Source organism: Camarhynchus parvulus, chromosome 2 (genome assembly GCF_901933205.1).
Source record: "Camarhynchus parvulus chromosome 2, STF_HiC, whole genome shotgun sequence".
Classification (NCBI taxonomy): Eukaryota; Metazoa; Chordata; class Aves; order Passeriformes; family Thraupidae; genus Camarhynchus; species Camarhynchus parvulus.
In genome coordinates, this window is record NC_044572.1 from 142,332,378 (window position 1) to 142,353,574 (window position 21,197).

General features: G+C 39.3%; 1 protein-coding gene across 5 annotated transcripts in view; it reads right to left on the minus strand.

Moving 5' to 3' along the window:
* The window catches only part of FAM49B (family with sequence similarity 49 member B), a 96,981-nt gene that overhangs the window by 26,057 nt on the left and 49,727 nt on the right, over positions 1 to 21,197 (minus strand). For all 5 annotated transcript variants that reach the window (XM_030965861.1, XM_030965853.1, XM_030965886.1 and 2 more), the window contains exons 2-3: positions 16,381 to 16,459; positions 4,522 to 4,558 (exon numbers count right to left, since the gene is read on the minus strand). The gene's annotated coding sequence lies outside the window, so the exon portion shown is untranslated. The remainder of the gene's footprint in view (positions 1 to 4,521; positions 4,559 to 16,380; positions 16,460 to 21,197) is intronic.

Below are 21,197 nucleotides of genomic sequence, written 5' to 3' on the forward strand. Positions count from 1 at the left end.
CCCATTCAGTATGAGCTGTGGCAGATTTAGACTTTTTTTATTCTTTTAGAGAAAAGCTGCTCACTCTATGAAAGATGGCATGCCTTTAGAACTGTGCTATACTACCACATTACTAAGAAAGTTTCATATTTCCAGGATGTCAGCCTATAATTTAAGAAGCCTCAAGCTCTCATTTCCAAAAAAACCCAAATCCAACAATAATATGTATGCTAAGTCCTTCTCCTGCCAATCACCTCTGTATGAATAAAAAAAGCAAAACTCCAACCAAAAATAAAAAAAAGCCTCAAAACCCCAAAACCAAACCTGCAAGTTTTATCTAAATGCTAAAAAAAGAAGTACGTTTTCAGTTCCTAGCTGAAAGGAGTATGTTTCAGTTCCTAACTAGTCCAGTTGATGTGCCATTTTCCAGTTGGTATTTCACATGTGAAACAGCATTTTCTCTTCCAGCCTCCTTGATTTGGAAACAGTTTTCTTTCAGAGGAGCTGAATTCCCATCTATCAGACTGCCACACGTGTCAGTATCAGAGCTGGGTGAAGCTGCACTGAGGATCCCAGAACCTTGGCAGTGCTGCCATCCAATGCACCAGGACAAGGAGTGCAAGCACCCACATCACTGCAACACTCAGGTAAAATGTTTTCTCCAAGTTTAGTTCCAAAAATGTTGCATCCCTTCAGTGCCTTGGCTTGCAATCCTGCACTAGCAATGTCATGGCAAAATATCTCATCATCAAGCTGATGGATATAAATAGCCATTAACAAATTCCATCTCAAGGGACTTCTATGCAATGTCACAGTGCTAAACCACAAACCTTGTGTATATGAACCTGACACTGACTGTCCATCTGAGAATTCAGTTCAGTGACACAGCAGCTCTGAAATATCAAGGAGGAAAGGAAGGCCTATGGCCTTCCAAATCATGGAGCTGGAAGGGCAGGTTTCCACAATTCAGCACAGCTTTCTGATTATTCTGTGGACTTTCCTTTTCTGAGACACCAGTCAGACACAGTATATTTGCAGGATACAGAAGGCTAATGAAGCACATCAAGATGATGATGGTACAACAGAGGATGAGTAGCAAGATGATGCTCCTTCCCATCCCATCTGTTTTCAGAAACAGTAACAAACAGGCAGTCATTAGGCAGGGCAGAGGGATAAAACCGGTCTCTACATGGTTGTTTATTTATTTGAAGTTTCAAAAGTAACTCTTTGCAGGATCAAGGATCTACAGTCATTTTTGTTACATCCAGTTACTTCTTCAGAGCCTCTCAAAAGACAACTGAATACTTTTACAGATCCTGGATAGTTTTTCTTGTTGGAAAGCAAGTGTTAAAAAAATCCCAACTAAACAAAAGAACCCCACCTGACCAGACTGGGTCAGATTTCTGTCACTGGTGGTCCACTATAGATTACTGGTCCAGATTTACAGCTGTGCAAATATGATCATTTTTTATCCCATTTCTCCCATCATCTCAAATTTTATTTTAACCTTAAAATCAAACTAAAGGTACCCAGTAAGGCTAAGATAATATAAGACAATTCATTCTCATCCACCTGCTGGAAATATGGAGAAACATTTCTATTCTTCAGTGATATCATACAACCTGAAATCCATTAAGATCAGTGACAAATACACAGAGTATCATGCAGAGTTATGATTTTCTGCAGTGGTCCATCTGTGCACTCTACAGGTCCATCTCATCTCGTCTCACAAGAAGTTTGCAGCAGTTCCTGGGGAAAACCAGGTACATGGGCAGAACGGAAAGACATTAAGAATACTGAACACCTTTAATAATCACATGTGCCTCTGAAAACTAATCCAGCTGAAAATGCATACTAGAAGAACCACAAATATATGTGTGGTGGTGTTTGCAGGGGTCCCAGGATGAGGGAAGAGATGAGAATCTTGACTCCATGTTTCAGAAGGCTGTTTTGTTATTTTATGATATATATTATATTAAAATGATATATTAAAACTATACTAAAAGAATAGAAGAAAGGATTTCATCAGAAGGCTAGCAAGAAATAGAAAGGAATGGAATGATAATAAAATGTTGTGACTGACCAGAGAGTCTGAGACAGCTGGACTGTGATTGGCCATTAATTAAAAACAACCACATGAGACCAATCAAAGATGCACCTGTTGCATTCCACAGCAGCAGATAATTATTGTTTACATTTCGTTTCTGAGGCCTCTCAGCTTCTCAGGAGAAAAGATCCCAGCAAAAGGATTTTTCATAAAATATCATGGCAACATACATGGTATCCCTGTTCCTAGTATTCCTTAAGCACTTCCTCACACAAAGGTTTAGGTTTTACTGAATACTAAGGTTTTTTTCAGGTTTTAACCTTATTCAACAGCAACATCTAGTTCAGCTTGTCCCACTCTTTAAAACTTTACCAAACTCTTCCATAGTCTTCAGTTCTTTATATGCTGCTTGGGTAGGGTTTGTCAGTCCCTCCCAACTCTAAACCCTGGTGATCCCCTGATGGTTTCTGATGCTGTCAAGCATCTGGCAGCTAACTCTGTCTTGGCATAGCTAGAGAGGTTGAAGGCATCAGGAGAGACACCCCAGCTTCTGCTGAACTGGACACCAAAGCATCTTGACTTACAAACATTTCTCCCTTCAATATCTGAAACACTGCTGGTCCACAGTTTCTTCAAAGAAAACAGAAGTTATTTGCCATGTGCTGTAGTAATTCGCTGGACAGCATTCTTCTTCCTGCAGGATCATTCCCAGCAATGCAACCTGAGTTTTCCTAGCTTTTCTGGATGACTCTCACCTTCCTGAGCAGAAGCAGCATTGCTCTAGTAGATGAGTAAGTGGAGATTGTGAAAGGATGTGCAAAACCAAGTGCACACATGCACAGGGAAGAAAGATGGTGATCCTGGAGCCTGGACTCGCCTACATGGACCCATGGTCTGACTCACTTTAATGACTTTTATAATGTTTAATTTGTAAATGCACACAATGCTGTAAATTAAAAGTCTGCACTAGTTCCAACTGCAGCTTTAACAATACCCTCAAGGACTTTGTAAGTAAAAGCTATTAAAGGAAAAAGGTACTAATGCTACTCCCACATGGGAGCAGAGATCCTCCTGCAGCCTGTGGAGGACCCTGCACTGGAGCAGGCGGATGCCCAAAGGAGGCTGTGACCCTGTGGGAAGCCCATGGCGGACCCATGGTCCTCCTGGCAGGACCTGTGGCCCTGTGGGGGACCCACATGGAGCAACCTGTTCCTGCAGGACTGCACCCCATGACCAACACTGGAGCAGTTGGGACCAACACTGGAGCAGTTTATGAAGAACTGTAGCCCTTGAGAAGGACTCATCTTGGAAAAGTTTCTGGAGGACTGTGTCCTGTGGGAGGGACATCCCACACTGGAACAGGGAAAGGCTCCTCTCCCTGAGGGGGAAGCAGCAGGAGCAGAAACAACCTGTGATGAAGTGACTGTAGCCCCCATTCCCCATCTCCCCTGACTGAGCAGGAAGGGCTGAGGCAAAGAACTGGGGATAAAATTAAGCCTAGTAAGGAAGAAGGGGTGGGGGGAAGGAGCTCTAATTCTAATGGTAATAAATTCAACTAATTTTCCTAAGCTGAGTCTGTTTTGCCTGTGACAGTAACTGGTGAATGATCTCTCCCCACCCTCATCTCAATCCATGAGCTTTTTGTTGTATTTTGTCTCCCTTCTCCAACTCAGAAGGGAGTGACAGAGTGGCTCTGGTGGGCACCTGTATCTAGCCTGGATTAACCCTCAACACAAATCCATCTAACCAGCACCCCAGAATTCAATGGCTTTTTGATGATTAATCAAAAACAGAAGAAAAATAAATCCTACCTCACGTTTGGTACCATCACCTTCCCAACGCGACAGAAGATTAATGGCTGTGCTGGCAAAGCACAATAAACATGAAGTATAACACAGACACTTAGATGACAAGCAGTAGGTTATAAAACTAAGAGCTATAACCTTCACATGAGCATGTGCTACCTCTTCAGTCTCACAAGCTGGTTCAGAGTACTGGTTTCTGGCATAAGGGATCTGGTTCAGCTACACAGTAGCTTTACTAAAAAGACAGAGAGAAAAACCACCAAAACATTATCTCCTCCTTCAAATAGCTCAAGAAGTTGCACAGTCTTCTAGGGTAAGTTCACACAAGTGGCCAAACCACTTTGTGTATAATGGAAATGCCTTCTTTGAAGCAATGAGATTTCACATCACTCTGGTGAAGAGTTTTCAAAATCAGCCTCGCCAGGCTCTATGGTGAGGCCCTGTGGAAGCAAAAACCAAATCCTTGCAGCCTGGTTTAGCATCTTTAAACACAGAGACATAAATTCTGTCAGGGATCAGGACTCCCAGAGAACACCACAAATTTCAAGAGTTCTTGAAGGAAAAGAGGGAAAGCAAGTTCTTGCAGGGAAAATGACTAATATTGAAAGAGTCCCATTTTCTGTCCTTTAACATACTACAATTTTGCTTATTTGTCAGCAGTTCTCAAGCAGGTTAAGTTTCAATTCTTACCTACAGCCAGTGCTGCACTCTGTTCTTGGCCTCCAGTCTGTTTTAAAAAGAAAAAAGAGATTATGGAAATTAATTCTTTTACACCAAAAGTCTTAAATGCAATGCAATGTGACCTTGGAAAAGCAAACTCACATCTGTTCCAGACATACTGTTCTTATGTATCTACTTCATAAACACAGTCCTGGATCCATAGGCCACCAGGACTTCTACAAAATATGCTAAGAAAATGTAATTCAGAACTGTGTTTTATCTCTAGGCATACAAATAAATAGGGAATGCTATTATTTGGCAATGAATGTGCTTCCAGGGAAAAATGCTGCCATATTAGACAATGCATAAACACATATATTCCAGAATAAATTTAATAACTAAAGAGTCAAAGCTGCAATAAAATACCAGTGGCAAACTGTTCTGCTTGCATTTCACATTGCTTTAACAAGAAAATCACACAAGATTCTAAACCAACCACACAAATGTGCACTTGAAAAAATTCAAGGCTTGCATGCTGACCTCCAGAGAAGGCATTTTCAAGTCACTGAAAATCATTTGCTTAACAAAGAAAACTAGTGTTCTTGGACAGCCTCAGTGTGCTGCACACATCATTACCACTGTCATAACATGGTGAAATAATTATGTTAATAGTACAGTTTAAAGGAGAAGGTTTGGAGTATTACAGTTACTGAAAGCTTCACAGGAAATAATAGTGCAACATTAGCTAGGGAAGGCTTTGAAGATACACAGCAGCACAGGCAAAAAGCAGAGTGGAGACTTTAGTGAGAATGACTCTTCACAGCCCAGAGAACTGAACATAAGCAAAACCATGACCCATCAGACAGTTACAATTGTAGAAATTTAACTCTCCATTCTTCTCAGTGCACACTTCTCTCTCAAAGTTTTCCCCTTGACCAGGCTTAAGTTTGGGTAGCAGCTGCATTTGCCTTTTTCCTATTGACTTCAGCTTCCTCTTACTTTCTCAGAAATAAGCAACAGCCAGTACTGCAGGACAACAACATGGTTAACAGCACTGTCTTGGTAGGAGCTACTGCAATTCCCAAAAATGCACCCACTCTCATTGAGCATATTTTAAATATGGGGCTTTTTTTTCCCTTCTCATGACTTCAGAACTGTTCAATTTGTGCTTTGAGACAGCACAACAAAAATAAAACTCTGGAAATTGCTAGTCCCCTGCAAGTCAGGGCTGAACACAACTGGCATTGCAAAGAGAAACTGAAACCAAAGCGCGACCCAACACTACTCTAAGAAGCTAATTTCCAGAAAAAGAGTGAAAGAAAAGTCAGATAGGACTGAGCTTTAAACAAAAACAAGAAGCCTAAATTCATTAGAATGAGCAGACTATGGAAATAAATTTGAAAATGAAAGGAAAAAAAGCCCACTGGAGCAGCTAGCTTAGCGACTTTTTAAAAAAAGTGTCCTTTAATGGTACTAGCTCATTTCTACAGAAATACACCTATTTCCAACTGATAGAATTATTAGGGAAAAAAATGAGGTCAGGTCTTTCCATCTTTCTGGACACAATGCTGCACACATAGAGGCATAAGCGCTTACCACCTGCAAGAACAACGCGCTGATGCTCAGGTGGCTTGTCCTGAAGGCTTCAATGAATGAGTGGAAGTTAATAATTAACAAAGCCTCCTAGGACTCCTGTGGTAATGAAGGCAGGAGGAGAACAGCAAAGCCATTAGGCAAAAGGGATGCAGCCAGGAAAGTTGAGAATTATAGGTCAGTTGGACCATCATCAATAACAGGCAGAGAGATGTTAGCACAGGAATCCATTAACTGGTTTCCTATCCTTTAGTACCCATGAACAAGCCTTTGAGCAAAACAGCTCACACCGAGCACTGCGGATGCTTGGTTTATCCTGGCAAGCTGACAGGTATTTGATTTTTTTACATAGTGTGACTTCACATCACAGTATTTTAAATTTAGAGGTTAGCACTGAGCAATATAATAAAGCACTGCCTAAATGGATAAGAAATTGACTTGCCGATCTCTAGTCAGGAAGGAACACCAGCAAAGATGCATTAAAAATAGACAGATGTGAAATGATTGGTGAACTGGATTCTTTACAGAATTAATTTTTGCACTTTGGATACACCTTAATTTAGACTAAAGAGTTTCTAAATGAAGAACTCTTTCAGGTTCAACATTCACTATTTGGGTTTTCATGCTGGGATAGAGGATTTGCAAAACCTCTGAGCTTCCTTCTGACATATCCTCAAGGTTTAGATCTGCAGATTATTATAGAAATACCACAAAGAGGCACAAGATGAGACATGTAAACTATACAACTTAATAGGTAGTGAAAATTGAATAATTCATACCCAGCATTTTTCAATTCCTAGTGATTCTGAGGTAGTCAAATATTTAATGCTACATTACAGAGAAAAAAAAGTTCTGGGCAGGAAAATTAACTTTACTCAATGGGTTACAGCTCATGGAGTCAAACAGCAGAGAGATTAATGCATCCTATCCCAGGGATCTCATTTAGCCACACAACCCCTTCCTTTGAACTGCAGCCTAACTTCACCACAGCAGAAAGAGGCCAAAGCATATGCCAATATCTCAGGCCAGCTACAACAGAAATTCAAAGAATTGTCACAACAGTTGAAGAACCAAAATGGAAAATTGTCCAGAGCCATCAGAGAGGGACAGTGAACCATCTACATGTAGTTTAACAGAAACAAAACCAAGCATCATTCAGTTTGTCAGAGGAAAAGCCTGCAGCTGACAAGTCAAATGGTACCCAGATAAAAGAGATGCAGTAAGTAAACTTGGCATCATTGTGAATGATGAAACTGGAGGAAAAAACCTCAATGAAAACTGGCTAACCGCTGAGTAAGCCCTGTGCTTTGGGCATCCACCTCATATTGAACTGATGCTGCTTAACTCAGCAATACGTGAAAACAGATTTCACATGAGAACAGCTAACCATTAACTTCCAGTGTGAAACCACTGTCTTCTGCCCAGCTCTGGCTGAACTAATTAAGGAGCCTCTACACTCAGGCACAGACTGTCAGTGACTGTCAGTCATGATTTGCTACAAGAATGATGAGTTTTTCAGGCTTTCCAACATTCACGTTCTGAAAACACTGAGTGGTAAGAAATAACGACCAACAAACTTTGCACCAAGAATCTAAATTACTTTCTGTCTACTCAACTGGTATCTGAGCTCATCAGGGAACTTCAGAAAGTATGAACGTCACAAAGCTTACAAAACTTACTAGCAAAAGCTTGCATGGGATTCATGTACTCTATGTGAAATACTGGGCACGCAGACTAAAGCTGCTCTCAAAACACAGCAGACTGCTACTCTGACAGAGCAAATGTTTAAATCCCTGATTTGCAATTCAAGCTTGCACTGGGAGTCCTCTGGGTAAGCATCACCACCTTGAAATCCATGTGAACCAGCTGTGGACCGTGGCACAGATGTTCTCAGTTCATTCATGCTAACGGCCCCTGGATACAGAAGAGAACAGGATCTAGCTCAAAGTCTACCTGCCCTGGCAATTTTTAGATGTTCCTGCTTTCTCGGTTCAGTTTTAGACTTGAAATAGAGTTTGTGGAAACAGCTTTAAAAAACTTGTTACCCTTAGAAGCACCCACTAAAACATAAAAAGCAAGCCCAGTCCAAAACAGAGCCACAAGTCAAATACATCCCACATATTGTGGGTAATAAAAACAGAAAATTCAGAAATGTTTAGTAATAAAATTTGATTTTTACTTCAGTAACAATAACAGATGTCTAAGCTATAAAAAATAATTCATTGCTAGGATCATATTTCAAAGGGAGTTTCAGGGCATCTGTGGATGAACCCATGGCTCAGTGCTAAATGGATGAACTCTGGTGTTTAACATCAGTGATTGTAGACAAAGATCCTTCTATATCTGTATGGCAATTGTATATGAGACTAAGATTAGCCAAGCAGGCTACCACTACTGCAAAGTGACCTCAGTTCTTCACAAAAAGCAAATGCATTGGTTGCTTGCTATAAAACCACTTTTTTGACTTCTGATTGTAAAGCTCCAGCTCAAATTTTTCTTCTCCATTCATTATCATTTATCTTGGTGAGGGAAAATTGCATCTTAGAAGTCCACACGTTATATTAAATCTTTCCCTATCCTGTATAATTTCTCAATGCTGCCACAGTACCTAACATTACCTGCTACACTCAAATCCATGTTTTAAATTTGTAATTTAATGACAGAAAGGGACTGTGAATGTATCAGAGGGTCTACTGTTCCATTATAATTTTTCAAGCTTATTTCAGTTTCCCTAATTATTACACTTTCACAGGATACATTATCTCTAAGCTGTTACTGTTGCATAGCAGCTTCCCTTCATATGATCTTAATTTCAAGTTTTGTTTTTTTTAATACCTTTTGTAGTTAATATATCACATTATATTGTGGACTTGGCAGTGGAGGGTGATGGTTGGATTTGACCTTGCTTGTCTGTTCCAACCTAAAAGATTCCTTGAAAGCTTTCAGAAAAGTTTACATGCTGCATTGTAGACCAATAGGGGAGACACAAGGTTTTATACATATACCCCTTCCAACAAGTTCAGAAAAGAAATAAGAAAAAAAGGGAAAATGAAAAGGTATTTCAGAAGCTTGTATGGCAGAAGAGGATATTCACACAAAACTAGTATTCAGCATGAAAATTTATAATTTCATGCACTTACACATAATGGTTTGTTTCTGGGACAAACCACTACTTTGGCTTAGTGGAAACAGTAAAATAAACTATCATAATCTTCATTTTTGCATCTCAAAGCTCTACACAGAAAAAAACCCCCTGCAAGTTGAACATCAACTACAAGGGATTTCTTTTAATAAGATCAAAAAGTTAAATATTGCCAAATATTTAACTTATTGTCAAATAAGCTTTCTGACTTATAGAAATAAGTTGAGAAAAAAAAAGGTTGGGTAACCAGAAGACAAATAAGGAATTTTAGTAAAGCAGAGATGGGACTTCTTTAGCTGTTTAATTTAGAGTTGTGTTTTAGTTTGTGTTTGGTTGCTTTTTTTTGTAGTGGAGTAGGGGGTAGAGCTGTGGTACTTTAGTCCAGATGACACAGTTTCTGGTTAAAAAAAAACCAAAACAATAAAAATAATTAAAAAAGATTGCAAGAATTCTTAAAGCAGAAGTCCTGTCTAATAGTCAATTACTCAAACAACTGAACTTTCTACTTTTGGTAACATATTATCTCCTGTATTTCTTTTGAACTTTCATAAATCCAAACCCCGAAGTGATTTAGTACTGGATATAAAACACAAGCAGAATTTTTAAGAACTCTCCTCAAAAACACTACTGAAATATTCCTAAGGTAGGAAGAGATATGGGATATCATTCCTACACCTTTAAATGATACTGGCATTTGGCATTTGCCACTGCATGTTTAACTTCCTCATGACTACCTGGCATCACTGTTTTGCCACAGTAGAAGCTTCCTTTGTTTTTATGCTGTTAACACCCAGTTGTGAAGTGTTCCTGAATACCACTCAAGTGATTCAACAGCTTATTTATCTAAGACATACAGATGATATAATTTATGAGGAATACGACAGAGTTTAACAGAGAGTTCTGACTCAATATCATCAAAACAGAAATGAAACCATGTCCTGTCCCAGGAAGTTTGCAGCAGTGTTCATCCACTTGCACAAACACAAACAGTAAGACAAGGAAAGGCCAGCAGGGCTTTCCCATTTACATTAGTAGTGGTGTAGGAGCAGCTCTGAGCAACACCAAGACCCACAGCCCTATTCCCTAATGCTCAAACAGAGGAGTCCTTATTCCTTATAGATTTCTACTCTCCGGGTAAAAAAAACCAAACCAAACAACAAAACAAAACAAACAAACAAACAAACCCCAACAAACACTTTCCTCAGGACCATACTAGGTCATATGAACAGCAAGGAACTTCTACCACAAAAAAAACTCCAAAAAAACCCAACAAACAAACAAAAAAAAACTGCCACAGAAGAGTTACAGTCAGTCACACACCACCTAAAGTATATTTTTACTGGTTTTAGTGAATTCTAACCATCAACTGTTCATCAACAGCACTAAAAATTGAGAGCTTTAGCCCCAGCTACCCCCTCTGATAGGTAAAACTTTAAGATGAACTTAGACCTAAGCTGATTGTGCTACAGCTATGGAAGTATCCCACACAGCATCTCTGCTGCTCAGAAACAACGGATGTGTTTATTTCAGATTGCTAAGAACACAGTTTAGATTTTTAAAAGCCTGAAAACCCTTCCTATGGACAGCAGCATCAATAAATTTTGTCACAGGCTCAGGGCTGAGCAGTTTCTAGGTGACAGCCAAGCAATTCACCTGAACTCCTTCCCCCAGGGCTGCCCCACTATGCAAATCTCAGCAGAGGCAGCTCCTTCCAGTTGTAACTCATCCACAAAAGGAGGACTTTCCAAAGGGTGACTCCATGAGAGCCTTGGCACAAGCAGCAATTTCTGTCAAGGAGGACAGAAGAGCTCCTGCCAGAGGAACTGACACAGAGCACTGAGTCTTGAGAGTGCCTCCAGCTTGTCCAGGAGCTCTGGGAGCTCCACCTAAACAAAGATTTGCAATAATTGTTGCAGCTACAATTAAAAAACAGAAGAGAACAGGGTATGAAGAAGCTTTTCCAATCAGCTATACATTGCAGTAATACAGTTTTGAAATTATTCCAGTAAAAACATGAATGATTAGAATACTAAAAGCAATTGTATCAATCATTAGCTGTGCAGAAAAGAAGAATCTAACCATGGTATTTTAACCTGAGATCTCAAATGGTTATTGGGTAGCTCGTGAGATGGAAAAACACAAGAATTACAGAATACAGGTAACAAACATGAGAGAGATAGCATGGGAATGTCCAGGTTTAGTTCCTAGGGACTGTTGTGTGTATTCAACAGTTCTGTCCAACAGGCAGGAAAATAAACAAAAAAACAGCTGCTATACAACAAGGTCTTAATTCCTGCATTGTAATTTAATGGCACTGAGTCTCAACAGCTGCACACTATTTCTTTTCAATAATTTCTCAAATTAATTCCATGATCACCTAAAGGGAGGCAAGCTGCATCAGAGGCATTTCAGACAGGACATTAAGGAAAGCTTCTTCACTTCACAGTCTGGTCACTGGAACAGGCTCCCCAGGGAAGTGGACATGGCACCAAGCCTGACAGAGCTCAAGAAGTGTCTGGACAATGCTCTTGAGTCATATGATTTAGCAGTAGGGAGTCCTGCAAGGAGCAGAGAGCTGAACTTTAAGATCTGTGTGGGTCCTTTCCAACTTGAGACATTCTATGATTCTAAATAATAAAACTGCAGTTATGTGGTCAAGCAGCAAGCTGAAGACTAACAAGAACTAAAGGACTTTAGGTCTATAGTTCAAGTGCCTACAGAGTTAAAAAAAACAACATCCCTCCCTCCACAAAATCTAGAATTGTCCTTTAGCAAGTATTTTAGAGTTCTTCTCTAAGTCAGGAAGTGAAATAAGCAACATCTGGCATTAACCTAATAGAACAGACCACTTATAACTGAATATGAACCTCCACAGTCACCTGTCTCAACAAGCACAGCTTTTCAGTTCAAATGTCTTTCCAATGAGAAAAGTTTACATATTTTGCTGCCCTGTTTAAAAGTGGTTTTTCAAAAAGTCAAAACAACCCTTAAATTAATGCCTTTGATTTGAAGGCTCATTGAACAAACAGAATTAAACAGTTCATGTTGTCCTGAGCAACTATTTATAGGTAAAGAAAAATAGCAGCTTTAACTTCATAAACAAATCAGCATGGCTGAAGTCTCAAGCAGAGCACAGTTTACTAAATAAGCCTTTAAACCAAATTCAAAACTCACTTATTCTTAAACTACTCTATTAACTGTTGCAGTAGGACTACTACACATAAAGGAAAGATATTTTTGAAGAGCTCAACAAAGAATTCCACTTGATTACAGTGAAAAAGTCTTGTCACTGATCATTTGCAGATTACTACAGTCTTTGTTCGAGGTTTAACTTAGTTACATCTACTGTGGAAAAAAAGATACCACATTATGTTCCCTCAGTACAGGCACATTATTTACATTGATAATACACACATTGCATAAAAGCTTCTAACACCTCAATCTACTCCTGTGCTATTGCAGTGAGGCACAGTAAACAAGCCCCAAGAGAAAATACCACAAATAAGTACAAGACAGTTCAGTTCAGCCTAAAACAAGTCAGCCATTTCTCTTTTTTTCCCCTTAGACTCCACCATTAATGCAAAATAAATGCATGCTGGTAGAATATCAGTATCATGATCAGAATTTCTACCACATTATCTTGAGTGTCAAAATCACAACAAGTACTTAACCTCCATGTACTAAGAGCCATTTAACACAAACCCACTTTCACATGAATGAGAAATCAATTCAAGAGGCTCTGCTGAATTTACAGACAAACCTACAACAATATATTTAGAGCACCAATATCAAAAGAGGATTAAGTTGTGGCACAAATGGGAAGTACAAGTGGTTTCAGTTGTCAGAAAGGCAATTTTTCTTAACATATTTACATTCTGTAACATCACTGTGGCCGGTTATTCTTTTACCCCTTATATTTCCACATTACCCTGCTGTTGGTATCTGGTGGGCTTTGCACTGAAAGCTTTTAGAAGTATTTGTAATATCACCAGTTCCTGTGTTGGTTACATGGGTTTCTTCAAACAAACAAACAAACCCTTCTGAAAGCAGCCATTAAGAGCTACACATTTATAAAACCTATTTCCTTGTCTAACAGAAGAAACATTTAGCACTGAGCAAAACAAAACAGAACCAAGCTTCATATTTCTTGCAGCATGTTTAACTTCATATAAACTTTCCCACCAGTCAAAATCAAACAGAATTCTGTAAACCATGGAATAGGGCCTTACTCATATACAGTATCTCTTCTGCATGAGATCCTTCACTTCAAACCTTTTTTACACACACAGGTATAAAGACAACAAATTTTCCTGCTCTTTTTAAGTTTAACACATATTAAGGGATTTGCACGAAAACACTGACATTGTTATTGAAGAAGTTTTAAAGATTCTTCACAAGAGGAAGCAAAACATTTAAAGATGTGTCAGCCAGACAAATGTTACTTTCATAAGAGCTATACAAGCCACAACAAAGAGTTCTCAAAATTAATAAGAAAATGGCAGGTATGCATTTGCTTTCACTTTGTAAACGTAATACTGAAGGTGTTTTCATATTTATTAAAATTAGCATAAATGAAAAACCTGTTAATCCACCCACAATATCAATGCAATATCAGTACTGGAACAGAGACTTCACAGCATGTTAATCAGTTTGCTCAAAACATCTCCCCACCATCATTACAGGGGAACAATTCTAAGCTGCATGGAAAGATTTTTAAATCTTCAAGCATGCAGACAAGTTCAAGCTGCATGTAAGAGATAACGCTAAAATGAGAGTGAATAATTATCAGAGATTATATGTGAATGCAGAAGACAATTATTAAGATGTTTTCTGAACAACTGATATTCTGGAAAAATAATCCCATACTAGTTAAGTTAGCATAATGAAAAAGAACAGCTAATACAAGAAGAATAGGGCAAACACTGAAATGTTACTCATCCTTCAGTGGCTGTGATAATGGACAGTTAAAACATCTTAAGCAAAAGAAACACCACCTGGATAAAATGGGCATGCACCTCTTCCAAAACCACTTGGGTTGGTCTGCACCACATCAAGGACCAGCTGGGTTAGAGTTTTTATCTTGGCACCAGTCATGCAAGACCCAGACACAGACACACTCTGCCCCAAGGGATGCAGCACCCACATGTCACATTCTCTTTCCAGCACAGTCTCAGAGTTGGGGGCCTGTGCTGAGAACCTGGGTCAGGTCTAAAACACAGCAGAGCTCAGCAGGCTCTCAGCTCCTGCCTTTCCAAATCAAAGTTACTGCTGGAAACAGTGAAACTAAGTTTGTGCAGCACTACCCCAAGCTAAAAAAGACTTACTGATCCTAAAGGAAATACTGAATTAAGATAAATACTTTACCACAGCTGCAGACAAAGAACTACTTCATAGAACTACCCAGTTTCACTCAGCATGGCCATCCTGTTAAACTTCTCTCTCTGAGGAAGATGGGGAGATTATGGGCTGGAAAATGAAGCCAAAGTAGGGAAAAAGACAGAAGACTTCAATTCTAGACTTATGAGCTTTTCAGTCTTCTGTACAGGGCAAGCTATACACCCAAATTTAGTGAAAGATACACATTACTAATTCACATCATATACAATCAGAATAATCCGAAGTATTATCCTAAAAGCTACTATCAGATGATGATAATGTGGTTCAGAATTTATGGTGGCACTACAGTGCTTTGGTACCTCAAATGGTGGCACACTACATGCCAGAGGTTTTTTTCTCCTAAAAGCTGAAGGTCATACACTTTCAAACCCAGTATTTAGGAGCGAGTCTCACATGTATTTTAGCTTCGGGAACTGCAATTTTACAGGCAACAAAACTCTTGAAATTATCGCTCAGAAATAGCTGTACTATGAAAGTCATCTTTATATTAAAAAAACACACTAAAACAACTTTATTTTTACTATGTCATTCTGACAGATGCACATTGCTGACTACTATATGCTTTCAAAACTTTCCTATCATTAATCTAGGTTTGGCAGAGTAACCAAACCAAGCATTTTAATATTCTCTGCAACAGCTACACAAAAGAACTTTATGAAGTTATCCTTGACTGCTTATAAAATTTAGGCAAATGAACTGGCAAGTGAAGATTAATAAAGCATCTGTAAATGCTTAAGTCATGAAAGCTTAATGTTTTCTTCTTGGCTAGGATGTGCTTCTTTCCATGTTCTTCCTTGAACCCAGCCACATCACCCCATCTGGGCAAAGAACCCTCTCTTGACACAAATTTAATGAGCCCAGCAGCTCAAGTGGCAGCACTAAACAGAAAGGTGAGATCCAAGCTTGATGGAAGGTATACACTAAGTTATAATTACAGAGGAAAACTGCTACTTCATCTACAATATTAAGTAATTGAGAAGTGAGCTGTAACTCTGGTACCAACTATCAATGCACATATGATTTACCTATGTCAAGACATTCAAAAGTCCTAAATTCTCAGGTTCCCTTGTGATTGCTGTGTAATACTGTAGCTCAACATCTTCTTAACTTAAGGACTGGCAAACTGCTATTAAATGGTCATAGCTCCTCACTGATGATCCTATTATTGCTCTGTACCCAAAAGCAGCCTGCACACGACTTGATGTGTCTGGGAATCACAAGACATTCTTAGTTTTATTATCATACATTATTCACAGTGAAAACTAGACCTCAACAAACATCCATTGAATAATTACAAGCACATTATAATGGCATGTTCCAAAGCATGTGGACTTCTGTTAAGGCTTTCCTTTGTCTCTCTCCAGACTCTGAAGCACTATATTTGAAGTACCACTGTTTGCACTATCACACTTCAAATAGTATTTATACAGAACACAGTACAGACACATCCTATTTGTCTCAGCTAAAAAAGCAAACACACTATGTCTAACATGTCATTACAGGAAAAAAAACAAAACAACAGTCTTTTTCCTTCCATTGAGAGAGTAGGAATTTAATCAATTTGTATTCCAATTTAAATGCCCACACATTATCCACTGCTACTGAGTCTTTTGTCTGGTGAGCTACAGACAGAAAGAAAAAATGTTGCATGAACTACCTGCTTTCAACAGATCAAAATACTTTGTACTCCTTGGCCTAAAATATTATTGAAAACAAAGAAATATTCTACAAGCAAAGAAACTCAAGCAAGTGTTTACCAGTTAGCAGTATCTTCTTGCAGTCTTAACAGAGAACTCCCTTCTTCAGATTATCGATGCAGCAGCTCGTCCTCACAATCTGAAAGAACAGAAGAACCCCATTAAACATAAACAATACATGGTATTTCAATCACATAAACCAGTGCCAGGGGTAAATCAAAGTTAATCCTGCAGTGCCAAGGAACCTACATAATCCTTTAGGAGTGCAAATGAGACACGCAGAATTCAAAAACACTTGGTGATTTTATGGAATTGACATTACAAGCAAACAGAGAAGCATCCTTACAACGTCTTCTGAGGCAGTAAGGCTATTAGCTAGCCATGATCACAAGCATCAGAAATAGAGCATTGCAGCTCAGCATTACCAAGTTACATATAGTTACAGCACAAAAAATAGAGCATTACATCTCTGCATTACGGAGCCAAGTTACACATAATTGCAGCAGAAAAAAGTAGGTCTCAGTTCAAGCTTTATTTACAGTGCCACATATATTGCACACAGGGAAAAGCACTTCATTGCTATGGTTTTCATCAGCTAAAGAAAAATGCCACCAACAGAAGTTTTTAGCTATCTGAACTTCTCTAGGGTTACCAGCAGTTTCTGCTTCAAAACTAAGCTTCTGGTTTAGAAAAATCAGTATTTGTATGCTTAGACAAAACAGCATTTCCTATGGAAATGCAGCACTGAGATTCCACTGCAAGCACATGGAGGGTATTTCAGCTCATTTGGAGTAGATTTATATAGCAAGCAGCCTACCTTTTTTAGTACATGAATGATGAACTGCCCAGAACTGATACCTTTCTGTTGTAGTGAAAGGTTCATAAGTCTTTTCCCTTTGGGGTTTTGTAGGCTGCTTCTCTTTCAAGGATTTCAGCTAATTTAAATACTTAAGTGTTTAAGTACTGAAGTGTTGTCACTTAAACTGTATCCAGTAAAACCACTGCTGCTCCTGCTTCAGGTATTCCTGGCACCAGAATCCTTCTTTTTAGTATCTCACATCTCAAAGTTTCTTTTATAGAGTTATCTTCCCATTTTGTTCTCCAATTCTCTTTCTGCTTCTTAAAGCCATGTCAAGCATATTCTGCAACATGTCTGTTTTTAGCACAAACTTGGTTTAGAATTATAAAATCCCTGTCATGTCATTTCAAATCCAGCTGAAGAGGCATGTAATATTCAGCATTAATTTGTATTTAATCAGTTATCAGCAGTTCCTTTTACATTAGGTAATCCTGATTAATGGACATTTAACAAAAATATGTTGCTTTGCAGTTAAATATATAATCACAAACACCATAATATTACTGATTTGCCACAGCTTGGGAAGGGTGGAGGGAAGAAGAAGAGTTATAAAGTATTGAGGCTGGGGAATGACTTTAGTCACAGTGAAAACTACCATCCAAAAGATGCCCCCCATTGCCTCCTGCCCTCTCTGCAAAGGAAAAACCTGCAACCTGAGGAGCACAGCTAGGAGAAAAGGCAAGGACTCTGAGATACTATGCCAAATATAATGGCCAAATAAAACCCAGGGATCCTATTCACAGCTACATTGAAGCAAATAATTGCAACAGACAGCTGAAAAGCAAAATCAAAAAAAGAGTAATATTAACTAATGATAACTTTTGCTAATTTGTGTCAAGGCAGTACCTAAGATAAGCAACTGCCTGTCAAGTTAATGTGTTGGTGTTTGGTTTATTTTCCTGCAAATGTTGTAAGAAGCACTATTTCACTTTCTGGCAGAAGGGGAAATCTAAAAAACACCCAAAATACATTCACTGCATTAATGCATAGGTTTTGTTTAAACAATTGTTCCACCACCCCATTCAGTACCCTTCATTCACAGACCTCTTGCCAGACAACTGTACAGGTTAACAATTATCTTATAAACTGAATGGAAGCCATAAGATCCTTTCATTCATGCTGCCTGGCAAGTGCACAGCAGAGCAGTTCTATCACTGCCTACAGTCCATAACAGAATTGAAAGTCTTGCTGCCTGAGTGACCATTTAAGAAACTCAACAAGTTCCTTCAATACACTCAATCAAAAACACTTCCTTCTACCCTGCTACACTGCACTATGAAAAGCTTCTTATTCAGTACCAAAAATGGATTTTTTTTTCAAGCATGATTGATCATTTCATTAAACAGGAAAATTGTTACATTTCTGCTGTTCCACTGTCAGGACACACGGCATCACGTTTACAAATTCGAATGGTTAAATCTTCTTGTAACTACTGAAATCACAAGCAGGATTTTGGTTGACTGAAAAGAATACCTAAGCTCACTGGAGACCCTTCTGCCCTCTCCAGTCCTGCTCCCACTCCCGGCTGCTCAGCACTTCCAGCGCTGTAGTTCCTCCTCCCTGCCAACCCCTTCCTGCAGCCTGACTTCAGGAGAAAGGGAAGCCAGTGCCAGCAGCAATAGCTGTGGGGCAATTCTGGATGGGAGAATCCCACCTGGCAGAACTGCCATATGTTACAGTGGATTGAGGAGATGATGGAAACATCCAGAAAAGCACTGGAAGCACATCATCTGCCAGCACAGGGCAAAGAATTAAGCCTGGTGTGATAGGAGGAACTGGAGAGGAAGGAGGCTGCTGCACAGGAGCACTGCACACAGCAAGGACAAGGCTGCTGAAAGGGGAGCACATGCAGAAAAAAGCTGCAGAAAACATGGCCCCTTTGGAAGATCTCTACAGCCTTCAAGGCAACAATTCCTTATATATGATCTAGATGAATCCCATTCAGTCCATAAAACGTGTCAAGAGAGATTTATTTTTCTTTTTAAATAACACATCCCCAAACTGTAACCTATGGTATAAATAGCATAGCTGAGAAAAACCAAGTTAGCTGCCGTCTTAGTTTACAGACAAGATTTGTTCACAAACTAATTTTCTTTACTTCAATAGACCTTTGTGGAGTAAATTAACACTGTTTCTTTGACAGGCTAATGAGAATAGCAGGTGAACAACAAAAGAGTAAGCTCATTCCCAGGAGATATCCTTGCCTGCCCTCCACACACTGTGCTGGCATAGTTTTGTAGGATGATGAATTCAAAAGAAGGAAGCAGACAATAAAGCTACTTGTTCCTGGTAAATTAGGGAGACTTCAACTCTTGATGTAAGTGACCATCCCTTACTTCATTAGTTTTGTCACTTAAGGGCAAGGTGGAATTAGCACAGCACCTGATTAAATCTTGTTCTCCATACAAAATTCATGCTCAAGAAGACCATTAACCATAAAGATGCAAAAAGCCTTCTGTGAATGGCACAGTGTTTGCTTTTCCCTGGGTACATGTTTCAACAGGCAGAAGCACAGCAAGTGCTTCTCAAGCCTCCAAGTTTCACACTCATTTGAGCTACAAGGAAGAAAACTTCTGAGAAATTTATTAATGGCTACGTCCTCGGGAGCAAAGGATAAAGCCACTAACACAGGGCTTAGCTGGTTTTACTGAGGGATTCAGGGCACTCTAATCAAGACAGCTTGCTGAAATACTGAGGCAAAACAGGCAGTTATTGTCAGATATAGCAGTGTCTACACAGAGCTTCAAGTTAAGTAATTTTGCAGTCTTTGCTACCATTTAAAGCAAGACTGAGGCTTACAGCCCATGTAAGGCCCATGTCAGAACTGGCTACATGTCTTCACAAGCAGGTAACAGGAATGACTAGGGCTGAGATGCAGAGGTCAGTCTGTCCTTGAATTTTGCCCAAGCCTTCAACTGCTGACCCAACAGCCCACACTCCAGGTCTCTGCCTTGCTCCAGTCAGACAATCACATCCCAAGGATACTACTGACGTGACCATCTGGGGTGGCCTGAGATGCCATTTTATTTCCTCTTTATTTGGTAACCTACACAGAATCTTCAAAAGCTCAGACAAATGTAGATTTCACGACTTAACATGCAGGCTATTTCAGCTCAAAAGTTTTCTCTGAATTCCATTTAGGAGTAACTCCACCTAGCCTGTATACCTAACAGGTACGTTAGGTATACAGGCTAGGTGTGTATAGATATGAACCACATTTAAAAATCACATAACACACATCATCTTTGCCTGCACTTGATTTTGCTTAGTCCAAAACACAGAAAGCACAGGAGAGACAGTAATGAGGATTTAAGGTGGTGTATCCTCCCTAACACAGATCACAACAGACTGCTAGACACAACAGCCCATCCTAAGACACATCTGAAATGCAGAGTATACAAAATGAGCTGAAGAAAAAATAAGCCATAAAGATCCATAAAGATAACTAAGTGTCAGAAGGCTTATGGTAGGTTACAAACCATTCTGGTGTCAGACTAAGACAGCACACACATTGAGCAGTCAAAATAACCCCTGCAGAGCTTCTGGCAGGCTACACTTCATAGTAAACAGCTATGCAAAAAAGAGGCAGAAAGCAACAAAATCAGTGTCCCACAAAAACAGGAAAACATAAAAATACCAGAACTCACTAATAGGTCCACAGCAAGAAAACTTGAGAATTTTATATCCTGCTGAAATGATACAGGCTACTTTTTTCCCTTATGAACATATTTTGCCAAAACTTTAATTTTCAGTTGAAAGAGGAAATTCTCCTGTGATTTGAGGAATTGGTAGTCTGAGAACTATTCAAAAATCCCCAGTTATTCACTTCTGCACAGCTGAGAAAGTAAGCTGTCATTCCTTTTATTTCCAGGACAGAAATGAAACCAAGTGTTTAAGATCAAATAATTACTCTAAAACTCAATAGTTTGAGCTTCAACTGTACATCATGCAGTTAATAACACTGATGCAAAGACACATTCCAAGGTTAAAACTATTCGCCTCCAGAAGCCTGCAGCTC